Raw genomic sequence first — 19,265 nt, 5'->3', positions numbered from 1 at the left:
GGGGGGGGGGGGGGGGGGCACGAAAGGAGTTTGGCACAAAGAGCCAAGCAGATACGTTTGAAACTCCATTGTGTATTGGCTTGGCTGCTCTGGTGACTCCCTGATTCCACAGGCACACGCTCCTGCCTGCATTAATACTCACATTAGGTGCTCATTTCCAACGGCCAGGAGGGAGGTTGTATAGACAGTACCTGTGCAAATGCATCTGGCTTTGATAAAATCCTGCCATTAGTGTTCAAAGTCTCCAGCTGACACAAGAAAATCCAATCATCAGGCTTCTTTCTACCTCAAACAACCCTAGGAAAAGAGCACATTGTTTGGATGTCACTGGGCTACATCTATGCTTTTTACATGGCCTTTTTCTTTGCATTTTCTTTTTCTTTCTGAAGTTTAAAGAGACACTTGTTTTTCTTGCTAATTCTTTCCTCCCGGGTGCTGATAGGGATCTCTGTTACATGAGGCCAGCTGGAAGAAATTCAAACTGCTTTCTAAATGTTGTTATGATAGAGTGCGGGGGATGTGTCTTTGAAGTTGCTGGGCTCAAGAGATGTCCCTGATTCAGGAGAAGCAAGAGGCAATTAAGCTCTTTTTCTGGAACAAGATTGGAGCCCCTACCTGTGAAAACACAAGCCACTTGCTGGTGTCACCCCACACCAATCTCTAGGGAAAAGAAAACTTAGGTAGATGTTATTTAGTTGATGTTTCTGCATCGTGGGAGGACAAGGGCCTTTGGCAGAGCCACCTCCTGGTACAAGGGAGACTGCAGTCTGTTGAAGCTAAATAGTCCAGTTCAAGTGGAAGAGTGAAGGTGCCCTGATTTGTGCTTCACATCTCAAACTAAGTTCTCTGTTAAACCTGGAGAAGGAACAAGGGAGTTCTCTCTCTCTGCCTTCTTGCTTCAAAAAAGGGTGAATATTTTAAAGTCACTTGCTGAAAGCAGAATCTGCTGCTGGCAAATGTGTGAAGCAAGTCAAGGCAATAACCCTGCGGTAGGACACAGGGATTGAGAAAGTTTTCATGGGGGAGACATCGGGGAGACACGGGGGAGACATTTTTTAGTTCCTTTGCTTCCATTTGTTCTTTTTCTCTGCACTGATGCCGCTGTACCTGCATGGATCCCTGCGCCCATGGGAACAGCCTCCACGACACTGCTGTGGTCAGTCAGACAGGGGCTGTCCCATGACTAACACAAGTCCTGTGTGTGACAGAAAGGAGGTGATGGGCACCATGGCCCTACCTGGTATCTCTCCTATCCTGTTTGCTCCTGCCCTGGTCCCTCTCTGGTGGGTGCTTCTCAGTTGCCACCATTCAAAGTTGATTCAAAAGGGACTGTGAAAGAGAACAGGGGCAAATCCCACTCCCCGCTCACACAGGTAGCTCTCCTTACTTTTAGTCAGCTGATACTCTTCAGAGTCCCTGTCTGGCTCAAGAATACGCTTGTTTAAGGGGAAGTTGAAATCCTGGCCTCGTGCCTGGAAGCTTCAGGTGTTTAGGCACAATGTAGGGGCTTGCACTGCCTAAATACAGCCCGGCCTGCTGGAAGATCTGTTTGATTGCTCCCTCTCTTTCTGTGACAGGGAGGGCTTGTTTCCAACTCTCTCCTTCCCAGTCCTTTCTGCAGCCTGGGTTGAAAAATCCCCATGGAACAGGGCTCCATCAGTCCTGTGGGAGATGGTTCCACAAGGCACATGTTGGTTATCAGCACCTTGGCAGAGAGAAAGAAGGCAGACAAAGAGAGAAGTCCTCTAGGGAAGAGATATTCAGCCTATCCAGTCTAATGTTTATGTTACTGATTCAGTCCTAGTTCAACTCCAATGTGTAGGGGAAAAAAAAAAAGGAATAAAATAAAGGCTTTCCTCAGAGCCAGACTTTCAGAATAGCCCAGCGGTTTATTGAGTGCTGGGCCTGTTTGAAAATCTGGCTTGAGTCATGGCTACTGAGCTCTTACAAGTCTCTTCTTCAGAGAAGAGACTTGATGGGACTCTGGCATGGCAGGAGGCTGACAAGCCCTCGTGAAAGACATTTGTAATGTGTGGGGCCTGGGAAGCAAAATGAAGAAACAGCCAAGAGCCCCGAGGAACTGGAGAGGGAGAAGCTGCACGTGGTCTCGAAGAATCCAGGTCTGTTCGGCTTCGCCTCCCTCCCCCATCTTCCCTTTGTAGATGTTTCCTGTGCAGACAGTTTCTATAGGCATTTCCTGGGAAGGTTTCACAGCCAAAGTTGCACTTTTAATTTTCTTTTTTTTTTAAAAAAAACCCCACACTTTGCAAAGTTAAAGGAGGTGTGTGTGTGGAGAACAGAAGTATAATATGGAGGCAACTTTATCTGCACAGACGAAGTGTAAGCAAGTTACCAGCCAACTCTAACAGACTCTACACCAAATCATACAATCTCCTAGAACATGCAATGGCAAAAGCATCATGCTGCCTTGTCTGGAGCCAGCCCCACTCAAGCTTTCCAGGGCTCTTCTCCCTCAGCTCCATCATGCCTTGCTTTCCCCAGCATGTGAAGCAAAACCCAGAGCAAAGAAAAGCAGGTGTCTCTGACAACCTCCTGGCCCTGGGTGCTGCTGCTCTCATCACCCTGTGCTTCCACATCCCTCCTCTCCCCATCCACCTGTTTGCTCTTGCCTTTTCCATGATGCTAGGAGCATTTTTGGAGCAGGAATGGCCTGTTTTACATGACTGTGTAGCAGTTTTTGTAAAGGGGCCCCTTTGATGAATGATTTTAAGGTAGACATACAGCTCTGAGGAATGAGGAATCCCTGCTCCTGCCCCACAGGATGGGGAGGCACTGGGACACCATTACCGGGAACATCTAATTGCTATAAATAATGGCAGCTGCTAGTAGAAAAATCAGAGAAACAGCTTGGGTTCTGCCTTGTTTCTCTTGGCTCCACAGTCAAATAGAAGTAGGGTGATTTTTGACAAATCTAGTGCCAAGGCAAGGCAGGCAGGTTTGTAAAAGACCCCTCGACGATCCAGTCTCCCATATGGATACTGCTTTACAAGGGTCAAATACAGTGAAAGAGCTTCAGAGGATCTGACACAAGGAGTCCACATAGGAACTCATGCCAGGTTAGCCCAAAGGATGAAGTTGTGATCTGCCAGCTAATCATTTTGTTAGTTATTTTAAACAACTGCCTCAGCCAAGGATGATCCTACCCAGCTGTGGTACCTGTAATTGATACGATGCACAGAACAGGATGAATATCCCCAGGTAAGATCCAGGGATGGCACTCATGCTGCTCTCCCTAATCAAGCCTCTCAAGACAAGTAAAAACACAGAGCAGCAGCCCATGTTGGGATGCCCATGGGTAAATCAAACAGAGGGAGTGTCCAGACAAGAACATTCGCAGATGAATGTGTCCTAAGAACACCCAGGACACCACTGGGGACAGACACTGCCCTGTCCTGAGCTATGTTTATCATCCATCTCCCCCAAAATCACCGTGTGCTGAGTGGTCCTCAGCCCCATGCAGCCTGCAGTCCGGCAGCTGTAACCCCTCCTCTCCATCCCAGAGCAAGGCAGTGCCCAGTGAGCCTCATTCCTCTTCACTCTGGCAAACCTCGGCACCAGGAATGTGGAGCAGCCTCCAGAGCTGCCACCCTCAAACCCCAAAGAACAGGACGCGTTTCAGAATAAAAGCAGTTCAAGTGGTGTCAGCTCTGCTTGTGTTTGTTTCTATGGAAAATTGTTACTTTAATGTGAGTCATGGGAGTAATTAAGGGATAAATAGCAGCACTGCAGTTCGTCAACACGCTGGTGCCATTGCAAAAGCAAAGGGAAGTGTACGCATTCTTACAGAGACACAAATCCAGCCAGGGTGCTGGCAAAATAACTGTTCCCATCCTTTGGGCTTTGGCAGTCTCTTCTGGTCTTAGTCAGGCTGGTGTCGATCTGGAATAGCCCTGCTGACGTGATTTACCGGAGAACCAGTGAGGTTGGTTCAATTTAAGTCAGGATGCACAAGACCAGTACAGGAACCCAACATCATAAAATGGTGGAAGTTCAGATGGCTGTTGTTTGTTAAACTTGACAGTAAAGAAAAACATATTGCACCTTTGCTGATTTTTTTTTTTTTTTCATTAGGATGTACTGAACAAAAAGAAGAGCTTGCAGATGGTCCCTGTAACAGCACCGAGCTGAATGGCAACCATGACAGTGTTGTTTTCCCCTTACACGATCACCAGGGCTGTGCTAAAGCAGGGAGAGACAACGCAGGAGCAGGGAAGAGGAAGAGGGACTCACTCATTAGGGATGGCTGATACTTCTGAGACAGGCTTTTATGCCTGAACCACTCTGCCATGCCCTGACATGATGGTTTTCTGAAGGCAACAAAACCAACACAGCAGGGTAGGAAACAGCATGGAGGTGAGCAGGGAGCTAGACAGTGATGGCAGGACTGTGTTGCTGCAAAACAGGCCAGCAGAGATGGGAGTTTGGAGTTGGAATGGCTCCTGGATGGGGTATTGGCACTTGCCAGGTGTAAGAGGGAGCCTCTACCCTGGCCATCAGGCTAAAACAGTGACTTTCCAGGCTGGCCCAAAGGCTGTAGCAAGTGGGTTCATGTGTTCCAAGTCAGACCTCTCGCCAATTAATCAACAGTTTGGAAAACATTTATTAGAACCCCCTTGGTGCTTCTGGACACATCTCCCTGGCACAAAGGAGCACCGTTTGGGCATGGCCATTTATCATGGCTCCAGGGCTCCAGCCTGCTGGTGCTCAGCAGCCTGTACTGTCCTGGAGGAGATGCTTGCAGCCTCCATTCCTTCATCCCAGCAGATATGGCACCACCTCAGGGCTGCTGTGGGGGGACTGGCAGCCACTTTGGAGGGGGATCTGAGGAAAGACTTGAAGACTAGTGTGTGCCTGGAGTGCTCTGTATTTGCACCTGCCCATGTGGAAAGGCTGTTTCTCAGCTGAAATCCACACTGTGGACCCTTCCTTTATATTCCTTTCTCCTTAGTCTTTGCAGATGATTTCAAGCAATGCAGTTTTCCACTTTCTAATAAGCAATTTAATTGCTAAAGGGCAGCTTCTCTGCTGAAGGCAACTGAAGCCAAGGGAGCTGTGACAGTTCATGCCAGCTGAAGCTTTGCCTTTAAGTAAATGTTTTAAACTTTCCACTGAGGAGACTAAAATAAGCCATAGCATGAAACATTAAGAGCAAAGAATGAACTCTGGAGACCAGAGGGATTTGGGAAATGAAATAAGATCCATCTTGCTGGCACATTTTTTCCCCTTGTCTATTTTTGGAATTTAAAAAATTCCCCCAGATTTGTCTTTTACAGACCAGCCTTTTGTTCAGCGACCAGCATTGAGCAGCCTCCGTTTCACAGAGAGCAGGTGAGCTTTGGCAAGCCAACATGCAAAATACAGAGCTGGAAACTATTAATATCTTTTACTGCTGGAGAACGGCAGGGCTTGGCGCAGGTGCTATTTGTTTTCTTTAACTGGCTTTTCAGCTATGCAACTTGCAACCAAATACTAGACGAACAAGAAGATTTCCAGTTAGTGAGCGGGTTGTGATCAACCCAGAACTCTGTGATGCCTGCCATGACCGAGCAGGTTTGACTTGGGGAATTACACCATGGATCTGACCATGCAGCTGGGCTGGGTGTGTTTATACGACTGAGTGGGAGGCAGCCTGGTTCTGCTCATCGGACTCTAGACAGACTCAGGAAACCTGGGCTCTGACTCCTGGCTGTGGTATTAACTTTTGAGGGGACCTCAGCATGTCACTTAAGGCCCAATTCTCCAGTTGGCTTGCAATCTACTTTTTCCACTGGCTTTAAATGGAGCAGGGGACCTTTGTTGCCTATGAAAATTGAGCCTCCAAACACTTCGGTCTCCCCATGTTTAAAACAAGGAGGAGAATATTTTGAGATCAATGGATAAGAACACCTGGGAGCGCTAATACCTCTGTACCCTGCCAAGATACTGGGAGATTAAGCAAATATTTTGAAGGGCTGTAAGATCTCATGAGGCAGGTATGGGGCTGTTTAGTATATCCAGGATATATTTTACTCCCTCCTTTTATTTTTTTCCACAGACGGGAGACTCAGGCAGAGAGAGGGACTAAGACACATGCCCTTTTTTGTTTTGGTTTCAGCCATACTGATTTGCTCTGTGAAAACTAAACTAAGAGCACCTGCAGTACCCCTTACTGGGACTCACTGGAGGGACTTGGAACTGAAGACAAAGAGCACATCTAATGGTGCCCTAAGATTTAGCCTGAATATCACCAAAGACATAGCTGAAAAAGTAAAGAATTTTGGGAATGCTTTGTCTGGCTGTGTAGGCTACAACTCCAAACAGGATGTCATGAAGTTGATAAAAGGTTTGGAAGAGATTTGCCCTGTAGTGGGAGACTCCATCCACTCAGTTCGGGGTAGCACGTTTTAAGGAAGATAATCGACTAACTTGAGTGTGTGCAAAGAGAATAAAATGAATGATAAAGAGGTTTTGAAAACATGACCTGTAAGGAAAGGTGGAAGGAAGTGAATTTGTTTAGTCTAGAAGAGAGAAGAATGAGGGGAACATGATAATGATTTTTCAATATTTGCAAAAGGGATAGCAACTCTTCTCCAGAACCATGGGAAGGGCAAGAAGAAATCAGCTTAATTTATGGCAAGGAAATTTTAGACAGAACTGTAGGAAAAGCCAAGAGAAAGCTCTGAGATGGGCTACGTAGAGAAATGTCCATCATGGGAATTTTTTAAGAACAGACTGTAGCAATTCAGATGCAAGCACAGGTACTTCACAAAACAAACAATGGTGTTTGCAGATACAAAGATACTAGACTGTTGAGTATGGACAGACAGTTGCTTATACAAAACTGTTCTGAATGTCACCCAGGGGTGACAGCACTGAATACCAGTTGATTCATTCAAAATTAAATAAATATAACTGGTGTGGGGGTAACAAACAGCACTTCTGTCTCCAAAATTGCTTTCAGACCTCATCTCTAAAGGATAATGCATTTCTTAAAAAGCAATAATGACAAAGGAAATGACAAAGAAAGGTGATTATGGTACTGACCTCAACAGCAGAGTGCTACAGCACCTGGAAGGCTTTCAAAGCTGGCAGATCACAGTATAAATAAAGTATAAATAATCTAATACATTGTCTGGCTCAGGTAATGCAGCCTTTAGAGGATGCACCTTTATCTCTTCTTCCTCTCACCTTCTGTGCCTGAAGAGTAAAAATAGCAACTTTATATGTATTTTTACACTCCTAATCAGTGCTCAAGTCAGTGTTCTTACAGCTCCGTCTCCCTGCAGCACGGGAAATCGATCCTGCTGCACCGCATGACGGAGGAAGTTCAAGGAAGTTCAAGTGTGTCACCTCACGTCCCCAGCCTCCTTCCAGGCTTGAGTGGGGAAATGCTAGCATGGCAGAAATGCAGCACACGGATGGCTCACGGGTAGCGAACATGCCTGCAGACACACGGATGAGGCAGGCAGTGGAGGCTATTCACTTATCAGCCCATGCAGAAATCTGCAGGCATCTCCTAACAAACACCCCAGCCCCAACTCCTCCTTTTGCAACACCTGATCTCCTACTAAATGCAGACACCCTTGCCCAAAGAGCTGAGCCTTGAAATTTGTGAGTGCTGTTAGTACAGGGTTTTTTTGAAATGAGAAGAGCATTTGCTGGAAGTGGTGTTCTTTGATCTTGTCCAAAGGGAAGTTCTAGTCTCCTTCCTGATGGGAAGAAGCAGCAGCATACTGGCTGAGAGAAGACTGCAGGCTGGTGATAATATTTGGGTGAAAACCCACACCCACTTATATTATTCCTCCCTCACTAGTCCTCCAAAATCTCCTCCTCCGGGATTGTTTTTTGAACAGCACCTGGAGAAATTCTGCTAGAGGATGGTAGCACAGGCCAAAGAATGAGTCAAAAACACCTACTCATTTTAAGGAATTAACTAGTCTGAAAGGATTGGATGCTTCTAAGATGAGAGCTGGTTGTGCAGCACTGCTGCCTAACAGACCTTTTGATACATCTAGATAAGAATAATGATAATTCCAATCTTGTAGACACAGCCTTGCTGTCTTCTTGAAGCAAGGGCAATGTCTATGCATAGCCAGCTTCTTTGTGGGAACAGAGATCTCTTCTGCACTGACGTGAATTAGGATATTTCCAGGATGGGATCCACAGTTGCACGACAGCACTGTGGGGCTGAGGGAATTCCCTGTAAGTGCTACCCTGCTTAATTCACTGGAGACTGCCTGGCTCTTCTTGTCTCCTTGCTAGAGGGCCCTCACGTCTGGGCCTCACTGCAGGGATGCCCTGTGTTAGTTCCTCTTATGTTTTTCACCTTTTTTTTTTTTTTTCCTAGGAAACCTCTTGTTATACAGGACTGAATGTCCTTGAAAGCACCAGTTATAACAAACAACTAGGGGCAGATCTCAGGCGAACGCTGCACGAGTCAGAGGTCACAGCTGGAAGTGGTTTTAGGGGAAATTCAAAATTACTGTCAAAAGCAGTTCTCTCTCATTTTAATTGTAATTGGTTAATCTCATTTTATTTGCCTTGTGGCTATGGCTGTGAAGCTTAGGAAACTCTCGGGGCCCCTGTTCTCCTCTCAGTTACTCTGAGAGCAATTCTGAAGACTTCAGCAAAGTTGCTTTGGATTTTTCCCTTGTGCCACTGAGACCAGAGGGCATTCTTTGGAGAAGGCTGCAGCAAGGGAGGGCATGAATGTGGCTGATGGCTGTTCGTTTTTCAGAAATGGTATTGACTGATTTAACCTTCCTCATGGCCCCCCTCTGCTGAGTTGCCAATGGCCAGTGCAGGGAGCTAAGGATGGTTTTGCACATATCACTCCCTTCAACCTTCCTGGAGCTGGAGGAGGGGAGGGCTACAGGTGGTACAGCTGCTCTGGGAAGGGGTGAATATGGTGCCAGGATAGCATCAGCTGAGGATACATTTCACTGCATTTTGGAAACTGAAAGTCAGTGGGAGCAGTCTGCTCCTGTAATGCACCATGCACTGAGCTACTGGCAAATTCTCCACTAACAGCTTAAACCTGTCTCTGCAGTATACCCGCAGCTTGAGGGCAGTGTTTGTCCAGTGGTATCTCATCAAACTGAAGAGTGCACAGTCAACAAACCACTCAGGATTAGCACAGCAAGACACTGCTGCAAAAGCGGGCGATGTGTTAACAAGCTGAGCTGTGCCTGGTAAAGAGTTTGGCGAAGACCTGATCTAACACGTCAGGCAGCTTGTCTGTGGCCCCTGTCTCCCCACCCTCTCCTCAGCACACGTGTGCAGTCACATGGAATTTGCTGCTTTGACTTGCAGGCAAGTCAAAAAGCTGTCGAACAGCGATCACATCTAACACCACTCATCATCACCATCAATTGTTCTCCAAATGAAACAGGCCATGTCGCCAAGCTAAATGCTTGGGAAGATATTTTTCCACTGGACATGCATCCAAAATAAATACAGGAAAATCTCCTTCTCCAAGCACTTCTCCTGATTGCTTTTCATTTGAATCATTAGTAAACCCGAGATATACACACACAATAGCACACAACTGATGAAAACCTACTTCAACATAGTGCCCCAGTTTTTCTTCTGAGATTAATCCTCTTTGTTACTCTCAGCCTACGAGAAAAACATCCCTCCAGCCTACCCAAAGCCAAAATGATGTGCACATCTTCACAAATGCATCCCTTGCTATATGGATGCTTTTTGCAGCTGGTCATTTCAGCCTTGAAGAATGCTCTGATGGGAGCTTGCCATGGTTTGTATAATCCCACATTTACTGCTAAATCTCTTGTCTGCCCTAACATGCCAGTTCTGATGAGACCCTGTTGCTTCAGCTTCAGGATTTTGCTTCAAGGTAGCACCATGCTCCACCCTTGTGACTAAATCCCATCCCATACAGAAACCCAACTTTGCTGCTTTGGTGTACATGAGTAAAAGGAAATTATTCCCCCTCTAGGGGCTGGGAAGGAGCCCCATATCTTCAAGGACTGAGAATAATCCTGCATCTCTGTGGATGAATACCTGGGCCTGTGAAGAGTTGAGATCTGTAACCAGGGCAGAAATACAGGGAGAGGAGAGCTCAGAACAGCCATGGCTTTCTCTCACCGACCAAGCCCAGGGGCTGCTGCTCTCAGCACCCATCCCTTCACTGTATCCCTTAACGTGGCTTCAGGAAGGGTCTTCCAGGCTCATGGAGTAAGACGTGCTCTTCAAGGCCAGAGCTTTTGCCAAGATTTGAATCCAAACCACACACAGCCTGTTAGCTTCAGTGGGTCCCACCCAAATGGCCCAGGTTCACTCAAACCTCAACCCAAGACCTGGCCCAGGCTCTACAAACAAGAGCTTCTCTCTTTTTCTCTTTGCCCAAATCCCTGCCTGCAGCGGATGTCCTGGAGAACCTGGCTTGCAGTTTGAGACCACAATGAAACTTATGAAACATTCACTCAAACTCCAGTAACCCAGAGATGGCAAAGGCAAATTACAGGCCTCTAGTTCCTGGCTTTTTTGTGCTGGCATTGCTGTTGAATGTGCTAAACGCTGTGGACAAGAAATTTTCTGATTTGCAAGAAAGCAGGTTTCCAGCCAATTGCTTTTACTTGGTGGATTTTCTAATAGATCAGTACCCTTCTCTGCACTTGTCCCCATTTCAGTGTGATAAGACAAATCACAAGACCTGGATGCACTGAGCTATAGTGCAAACAGGTGGGACTCTGAGGATTTCACCAGGCTCCCTTCCAGACCCGGCATTCCAGACACAAGCTGGTTACTTATTTCTATGCGAAGTACTGGTCAACCCAGGGCCCTTTCTGGAGTTGACTGCACTTAAATGGAAGCCGTTTCTTTCAGTCTGCCCTGACCTGGGCGTGCAATAGAGCCTCACTGCTTTTTGTAGTTAGGGTTGGAATATTTAGATGTGAAACATGCCAGAAGCTGAAGCTAGGATTGTACCACTGCTTACAGATTCAGTATTCCCAGCATCTCTGGTGTTAATTCTTCATGTAATTCACTTTCCCCAGCCCTGGATTGCTTCCTTTGCAAGAACACTTGGCTTATTCCTGACAGTCCCTCTGTCTAGCTGTGAAAGCAGCCCACAGGACAGGGCTCCCCCTCAGCTATGCTCATCCCTGGGATGCTCTCTGCAAGTGGCTTGCAGCTGGTGGCCTGGCAGGCACGTGTGCTGCAGTGTCACAGCCCTGGCAGCACCAGGGAGGTACCGAACCAGAGCCCTGTGCCAAAGGGGCTGTGCTGTCCTGAGCTGCTCTGTATGTGCTGGAAGTGCCCAGAACAGACAGGGCTCCATCCCCTGTGAATGCAGAGTCACAATCACTGCCTGGAAAGAAAAGCCCTTTCTTCTGGCCATCTGAATGTCTGTCCTGATGAGCAGGCCCTCAGCAATGAGAAGCCTGGCAGAGCTCTGCTTCGTGCAGCAAGTCTGGCTTAGGAGTCCACCAAGCCTTGTGCTCCCGTTCACCCTGACCAGCAAAGCTTTGGATATCTCTGCCCTCACTTGCTCCTCCTCCTCCTCTTCTCTCCTGTGGTTATATAGTGTAAACTCTCCCCCCAGATGAAGGTCCCCCTGTATGGCAGCCTCTGAGCCACCAGTGACAACCATTCCTGATTTTCCTCAACCAGACCAGCAAGGTGGTTGTGCTCGCCAGAGCTGCTGGTGAGTAGAGGCCTTCAAGGAAGATACTACCTGGCACGGCTCTACCTGTCCTTCCTGCTCCGTTGGTACCAGCCTGCAGCATAGGCCAGTGCTCCCAGTCAGGCAATGCTGTGGTGATGCCCTTGACCAGCTTGGGTGGGCCATCCCCTGGCAAGAGGCCTTGGGATCCATGGTACAAGATGACAGGGACCTGGCAGAGAACTAAAATGCTTTCACAGAAAGCAAGCCTCTCACCTGAAGACTTTCTTCTGTGCAAATACCTGGTATTTAGTAGCATAGACTGAATTTTAGGCAAGGTTCCCCCCCTACTCTTCCTCCACAGCTCACTGTTGACATTTTAAGAGCAGTGATCCTGATCTCAGATGATAAGCTAAATCCAAACCTCCTGAGGCTGCAGCCCAGGGAGCAAACAGCTCTGTCTTTCACCACTTGGAAACTGGGGCTCTGAAAGCAGCCTTCTGGATGCACAAGAGCTGTGCTGAGCTATGCAACTGCTACAGCACAACCAAGAGTCTTCCCATAACTAGCAGCCACCAGCCGGAATGAACACATTGTTCAGACTGCTGTCTCCCAAGCAGGGCTTACAGTGATGGATTGTGTTTCTGTAAAAAGCTGAGGGAGGAGGTAGGAACTCTGACAGTGACTGTGGTTGGTAGGAACTGGTCGTAGCTGCAAAGCAGGAGATGGAGGGAGGAGAGGGCTGGAGCTGCACTGTACTGCTTTGTTAGGACTGGCACCCCTGCAAACCAGAGCTTTGGAAGTAATTCGTCTTTGTGTTTTCTCCCCCTTCCCACCCTCAACCCACCACATTTCTCACAGAACAAAAATCCTGTCTTTTGCCCAGCTCTACCACTGGAGCACTAATCTTTCGGCTGTGGTGGTGGATTAAGTCTTGGGCCCTAAGAAAGCTCTTCCAAGGCACAGTAAAGATTTTGTTTGTCGGGGTCTAACCCATGTGCAGCTCACAGCTGCCATGGTTGTGAAACTGTGATTTTTCTTTTTTTTTAAGCAGCTCATATGAAGCAAGGAAAGCAGGGCTGTTCCGAAAGACTATTCCTAATGGTCTGAAAACAAACCCAATATTTTTCTTGGCTTACACAGGAAAATGGTTACCTTGATTGAAACTTGGTTCTAACACACATTTCAGACAGTAATGAAGACTGCAGATATGAGACTTGTATAGGTTCTGTTACACAAGCCTTCATAGAGAGTTTTTTTCCTTCCTTCCCTTCTCTACCCAAAACTCTGCCTGGTATAGCTAAGGACCTCCAATAGCTTGTTGGGAAAAGGAGCTTTATCTCAGGTGCTAATGTTGTGAGCCACCTTTTATTCTTTGCCATACTGACAAAAGGTTAATGAAACAGAGCTGGCATTTCATCAAGACCAGCACTGAAAATTAGGGACAGAGCTGCCATTAAAAATAACCAGATGCATGTGCTTCTATCCCTGACACACCGGTCTTGAAATATCTCCCTCTTGGGTTGTACAGCTTCCAAGGAATAGCAGGAAATTGCAATTGTTACACTGGCCAGAGAATGGATTTAATTTGTACTGTTTTATCCTCCCTGTTGGAAACTATCCTCTCTTTTCTTCCACGCCAGCTAAAAAGAAAAGAAAAAAGAAAAAAAAATCCAACAAAACCAACACATTTCTCTATAAAGCCTTCCATGCAGTTGGATCCCAGCCTACCATAAAGCATGCACGCTTCCTCTATCGAAGGTACGGACTGCTTGCCTTCTGCAGGGTTTCTTGCAACAGATCCACACAGGTCATTCTACATGCAAGTTTGCAGCATTTTAATTAAAGTTAGTTTGAAAGCCACTGGTCGGTTAGTTCAACTGGTATACAAAGCTAGGGGTGTAGGTATATATTTGGTACAGAAAGGGCAGTTTTTTGGGATGAGAAAGAGCTGGTTAAAGGGGTTGAGAGCATGCTCTTCAGCCATGCCAGGGCAAAGCAAGATGATTACAGTTAAACAGTCTGCAAGAGGAGAATTAAACTGACTTTTTGGATACAGAGGAGGAAGGAAGCTGCAGAACAAGTAACATGTCAAACTGCCCAGCAGCAATTGTCCAAGCAGAGGCTCAGGAGCTCTAGCTGGTTTAGATTAGTTCAGCAGGCAACAGTTTCTTACTAAGGCTATCACATTGCGCAAGTTAAGTGTGAAGGAGCTGGGAGAGTGACGAGCATGTACACAATGGTGATGTTGCATCAGCTGAAGGGCAATTACTTGTTGAGCAACCATAATTTAATTGCATTTGATCACATGTCTGTACAAGAGAGGTTTACATTCATCTAAGTCACCTGTTTTCCTTAAGTAGGTACAACTCTGAGCTATGCAGGTGGAACCAGCCTTTGGAAAGACAGGTTGCTGGCCTGGATAGATGACAAAGACCTGAAGTTTTATCAGGGCTGAGCAACAATAGACAATGTTTTTTTAAAGAAGAGTTTTGTAGTCTTGTGACATCACAGTGGGAATATATTTGGCCCTGTTAAGACTGGGAAGATGACTGCAGTGATTGAGTTACAGAGGCTTAATGAATTACTGCTCGTCAGCTGAGCTGTGGTAAGTGACTCGGTTGGACACACAAAGTACAATGCATTAGCCCAAGGCTAATTTGAAGGCCAGTGAGGCATAATGTGGTTACCCAGAGCAGAAGCTGGCCTAAACCCATAGGCTAAAACCCCTTTGCTTTTAAAAAGTACCTAGTCATGTTAACTGCCTCCAGCAGGGTGGCTTTAACAGCTTATCTGGCTCCAGAGCACAGTGATCCCCAAACTCATATGAGGACTGAGAGTGGTTCTTAACTTAGTCCTGTTCCAGCCAAGCTCTGAACCTGTTATCGACAGTACAGTCCCTAGATCTGCACCAGAAGCGGATTAGTACTGACTCAGGAGGGAAGAACTGTAAGAATGCAGTGAATCGTTTACAACACAAACCTCCTACAGGAGGCCAGCAGCTCTGCAGCGGGGCCATGGGAAAGCACTGGAGCTGGTCTGCTCCAGCGCTCCAACCCTGAGGTGATCTGACTGGGAGCAGATTAAAGGAGGCTGGTGAGGCATAGTGAATCACTCCTGTTGGGACCCCTTCCTTCTTTCAGCAGGGACTGTAGCCAAGAGCTGAAGTGACTTGTGATAGCAGCACAGGCTGATGGTGGGACACAGACAGAGGATGGCCCAGCCCTAATCAGTGGTTGTCACGGGGCCAGGCCACATCAGGTCTGATGGCACCCCCAGGGCAGGAGAACTGCAGGCAGCAGTATTCTTGCTGGGGCTGCCATTGCCAACGTTGTTGGCTCATTACTGAAACAGCCTTTCTGGCTATCTCTTCTGCTTCCTAAAGCTTTACTGTCTTCCCTAGAGACCAGGATCTTCAAGAAAACCTGCCTCTCCAGCTGCCTTCAGCCCTACCCTGTCAGTGCAGAGTGTTGAATGAGGGAGGATGTGGAAGGGAGAGGGGACAGAGAGCAAGAGTGAGAAAGTGAAGCAAAGGAGGGAGCAGGACTTAGAGGGGAGAGGAATCTGGCAGGGGGGCAGTCTGCTGTGTTGGGGTCTGTGGCACTGTCAGCACTGAAAGTGGGTGGTGATGGAGAAAGGAGAGGATGGGTGAGAAACGAGAGGAAAGCAGAAGTCCAGAAGCAGGGATGGGAAGGGAGATAGATGCCTGTGGCCCCGAGACAATCAAATCTGATTAAGCTGTGCTCGGAGCTCCCCTCCTCCTAGTGCCACGCACACAGGCTGTGTCTTACCGCTTAGAGGACCACCATGAGGGGATGCAAACACAGATGAGGGCTCTGGCTACTACTTGGTGATATCTCCTGTGGAATCTCCTGGCTTGACATGGCCTGCAAAAATGCTCAGAAATCCTGGGCATTTTTATAATGGTCTGGACAAAATTTCCAGCAAGGAAAAAAGGCCCAGGAAAACTTGGTTGCATGGTAGCTCCACACAAAGAACAGTTAATCCTGGGCTTTGCTACCTGTCATTACACTCCTCTGCAGCTGACCCCCACCATGGAGCAGAGCCACTTTTCCCAGCAGCAGGACTGCAGTCGACAGATCTGTGTTTGTGTTCAGGAGGGATCTTACCAAGACATCAGACAAATGGGGAGCTCTGGGAGGTGGGGCGGAGAGTATGCAACTGTCAAACCCTTTTATAGCAGGTCCCACAGGAATTTGTTTTTCTCCTATTTTTAAGTTGAAAAGGATCGAGTTTCACTGCAGGAAATAGTTCTTCTCCTCCTCCCTCCCACCCACCTTTCTTTTTTCTACAGCACATTGGAAGAGCAGTCTGCTGTCTGCCTCGGGTTTCCAAGAATGAGGCACTCAAACTGGAACCAAAGTGCTTGTTATCTGCAGCCAGGGAAGCAAAGGGAGAGAGACTGGAGAAGAGGTGCTCCTGTCTGCAAATACTCAGAACTTTATGGTGTACATATTGGTGAGATACAGCCTCCCTTTTTATGTAATTGGGGTCTTGGAAAAGGTTTCTGTGAAGCCCCTAGAGACAGGATATTCATATCCATGGAAGCTGCCCTGCCTTCTTCCCTAGTAGAGCAATGTCACAGAAAGATCTCAGGGAGGGAGCACAGTGACCTCCTCTCAAGGAATCTTTTCTGCATTATATCACCTGCAGAACTGGCCATTTGCCACAGCACTCAAATACAGGCCTAACTTTGTGTTCCCGTTAGAAACACGCACGTTCAATCAGCACAATGCTCTTAAATTAAATCTCCACATGCTCGAGCTGTGCTAACACCGTGACACAGATTCCTGCACATCGATAAATCTGCACCTTGTTGCAGATGCAAAATGGACAGTCAGCAGCCATGCACTGAGGCTCTGGGCAAGATGCATTTAAGCCATCAGACTCAAACCCGCAGTTCAATTCCCAGCCTATCACCTAGGATTTAGAGCAGGGGTCTGGCTAACGAACGACAGTCTGTTGGACTCTTAGCTACAATACAGTACCTTTAGATCTTCAGAATTCACAGCCCAGTGATTTCTCACTCACTCCTTTTCCATTCTGCTGTTACTGATCAATTTTGTTCACCAGACACAAACCTGTCCTTCCTGCACTGGGCCCAAGGCAAGGCACAACTCATTTCTCCCATTTCCCTTGCAGTGACAGTAGAGACAATGCCTCTTTTGAAGGTGCTTCTACATGTCTGGTGGAAAACCTATCAGAGACTAGCACAGTTATATCAATAATCTCCTGTTTATTATTCCTCCTGGCATGGGATTTGCCATTACCTCTCTAGCACAGGCAATGTTTTCCATTCATCTTTTCTCAGTCAGGTGTTTGCTCATGTGCAGCAGGGGGCTTCAAAAGAGACAAAGCTACAATTGATGGGAAACAGAAGGCCAGGCTGCTGCCAAAATGGGTTTTCCTCAGGGATATTCATAGTCTTAGAAATTATTATTACAATGTCTTTTAACAGTGGTTCTACACACCTGTTAAGAAAGCCTTGCCTTTGCTTTCATTGGACCTGTCTTTCTGATGACCCTTGTTGGCCACCTGTTAGTCAAACACTTCTCAGGTTCACATCCTTCCAATGCAACGAGTCTTGGGTAGATGACTCCTTCCCACTCCACTGAAGCCAAAGGCACAGCTCTTCTAGAGTGTGCAGTAGGGCTGTCACTGGAGTAGGACAACCCCCTCACATCTCAGGGCCTGATATTGTGTTTCTGGCCTATAGAATGATGCTAGCGTGGTTTCAAGTAGATTCAAGCATGGAGTTAAAGTTCAATAGCTCGCTCTTAGCAACTTTGTACACAGAGAGCTCCTTGTGTAGTAAGGGTGCCCAAAGGCAGGGAGACCTACCTGGGAATGACTTCTCACAGACCAAAGCACATCTGTGCTCAGAGGTGTCCATCAGCAGGTGGTAGTGCTACCGAGCGTACAGACCGAAGCAAGTGACTATTGATAAATCCACAACACAGAACTGCAAAGTCCATCAGAGACTCATCTGCAGAGACCTGTTTAAAGAAAATTTAAGTCAGTATCTGCTCTCATTACTTCTATTAGAAGAACACAGATTAACTAAGTACATGCTTTTTCTAGGCATCACAGGTTTAAGGATTGTTAGGTAAATTTATTGTAACCAACCTCAGATAACTTTCTGCACATCCCATTGTGTGATTAGAAAGGCTGAATAACATGAGTCAAAGTATGAATTCACTTTGTGTCTGTATCATTTGTACATTGGCTTACCCTAGAAGGGTCCTATATTTCAGTCAGTGTAAGGAATCACATGCCTATAGTTTCCAGGGGCCTTTATTTTCTTATCTCCAGTCCCACTACCTTCTAGCTCTGTGAGTTAGTGAGGATGCACCCAGAGTTAATATTTAGGCGAAATATGAAAGGGTGTATCAAATCTAACCCAGTTTTTGGTTTTTGCTTTGGTGTAGAACTTCAGAAACACCCTCTCCTTTGATGTTACACACTGTTCTGGCAGACATGGCCACCTCCCTAGAGCTGGGTATGTTTCATGGACATAAAACTTGAATGGGGTTGAATCTCACAATGAGAGTTGCAGTAGTAAAGCTGCCGATGTGGCCAGCCTTCTGCAAAATACTTTGGACTAGAAGACTTCTTGGGACTGTTGGCTATTATTAGAGCCACAGTGCTTCCCCTTTTCAGTTACAGGAGGGCAAGTAGGATGCTTTGCTGTAAAGTTTAATTGGTGGAAACTTGGGAGTTCTGAAAACTGAGCAAGACACACAGGACAAACTAAAGAGATCAGATCTGAGTTTGCAAAACAAACCCAGCTGGTAGAGGGAAGATGTGGATTAGAGCAGACACAGAGCGAGAGTCCAGCTGAGGAACAGACCACAGCTATCTTGGAGGAAGAGAGAACTTTTCCAGCCCTCTCTTCCCAGCACTTTCACTGCAAAGCCTCACAGATTTTGAACTAGAACTGCCCTCTTCCTCCTCCACTCCTGTGTGGACTGGCTGTCTGGGACATTATCTCAGCTCTGCTCAGGTCCCACTAGGTTTTCTCTGCCCACAGCTCCCAGGCTCTGGTAACAGATACCTCTGAGGCAGAAGATGAACCCACCACATTGTGGTTATTTCAGTTCCTTCCTTTTTATCCGCCTTCAGGAACCAGCAGGGGCTACTGGAAGCAGATCACCCAGCCTGGCTGGGGTCCTCACCAGGGAAAGTCCAAAGTCATTGCTGTTCAGACACTACAAGTCCTGGACTGTCATTAGTAGAACAATATCGCTGCCTCAATCACAGGGATTCACTTTGGTAATGCCACGCACAATCAAGAGCTGCTTGGCAAGATTCACATCCCATGAGCACAGGGACAGTTCTTTCCCCACTCCCTGTGTCCTCAAAAAAAGCTGGAAAAGAGCTGCAGTCAAGCCCTGCGTTATTTCACTTGGGTCTCTCTTTGCTCTGCCGTCCAAAGAAATGGGCCCAGAGCCTGGGCTGCTGGTATAGCCCAGCAAGCCAGCGGCTACCCCCACTTCAGTGGGCCAGGAAAGTCACGCACATATGGACAGAGGCCCTGGGAAGAAAGTGAGGAACTCTGCAAGTTAGAGAAGAGAAAGGAGGAGAAATGTTGCTGCTGGCTAAGTATCTTCATTCAGGA

The 19,265-nt window shown here is 47.1% G+C and overlaps 2 long non-coding RNA genes across 2 annotated transcripts in view; both read left to right on the top strand.

The window, feature by feature from the left end:
• The window catches only part of LOC113486312, a 20,304-nt gene extending 12,943 nt beyond the window's left edge, over positions 1-7,361 (top strand). The window contains exon 3 of the long non-coding RNA XR_003399568.1: positions 4,093-7,361. This is a non-coding gene — a long non-coding RNA (uncharacterized LOC113486312). The remainder of the gene's footprint in view (positions 1-4,092) is intronic.
• A 4-nt stretch (positions 7,362-7,365) lies between these two features.
• LOC113486313 lies at positions 7,366-9,655 on the top strand. Its single transcript, XR_003399569.1, has 3 exons — positions 7,366-7,758; positions 7,970-7,972; positions 8,348-9,655. It is a non-coding gene; the product is annotated as an uncharacterized LOC113486313 (long non-coding RNA).
• The last annotated feature ends 9,610 nt before the right edge of the window (positions 9,656-19,265 follow it).

Source organism: Athene cunicularia (assembly GCF_003259725.1).
Source record: "Athene cunicularia isolate RWA chromosome 15 unlocalized genomic scaffold, athCun1 chr15_part1, whole genome shotgun sequence".
NCBI lineage: Eukaryota > Metazoa > Chordata > Aves > Strigiformes > Strigidae > Athene > Athene cunicularia.
The sequence above is the reverse complement of the archived record's forward strand: the minus strand, read 5'-3'. Positions and strand labels throughout refer to the sequence as shown.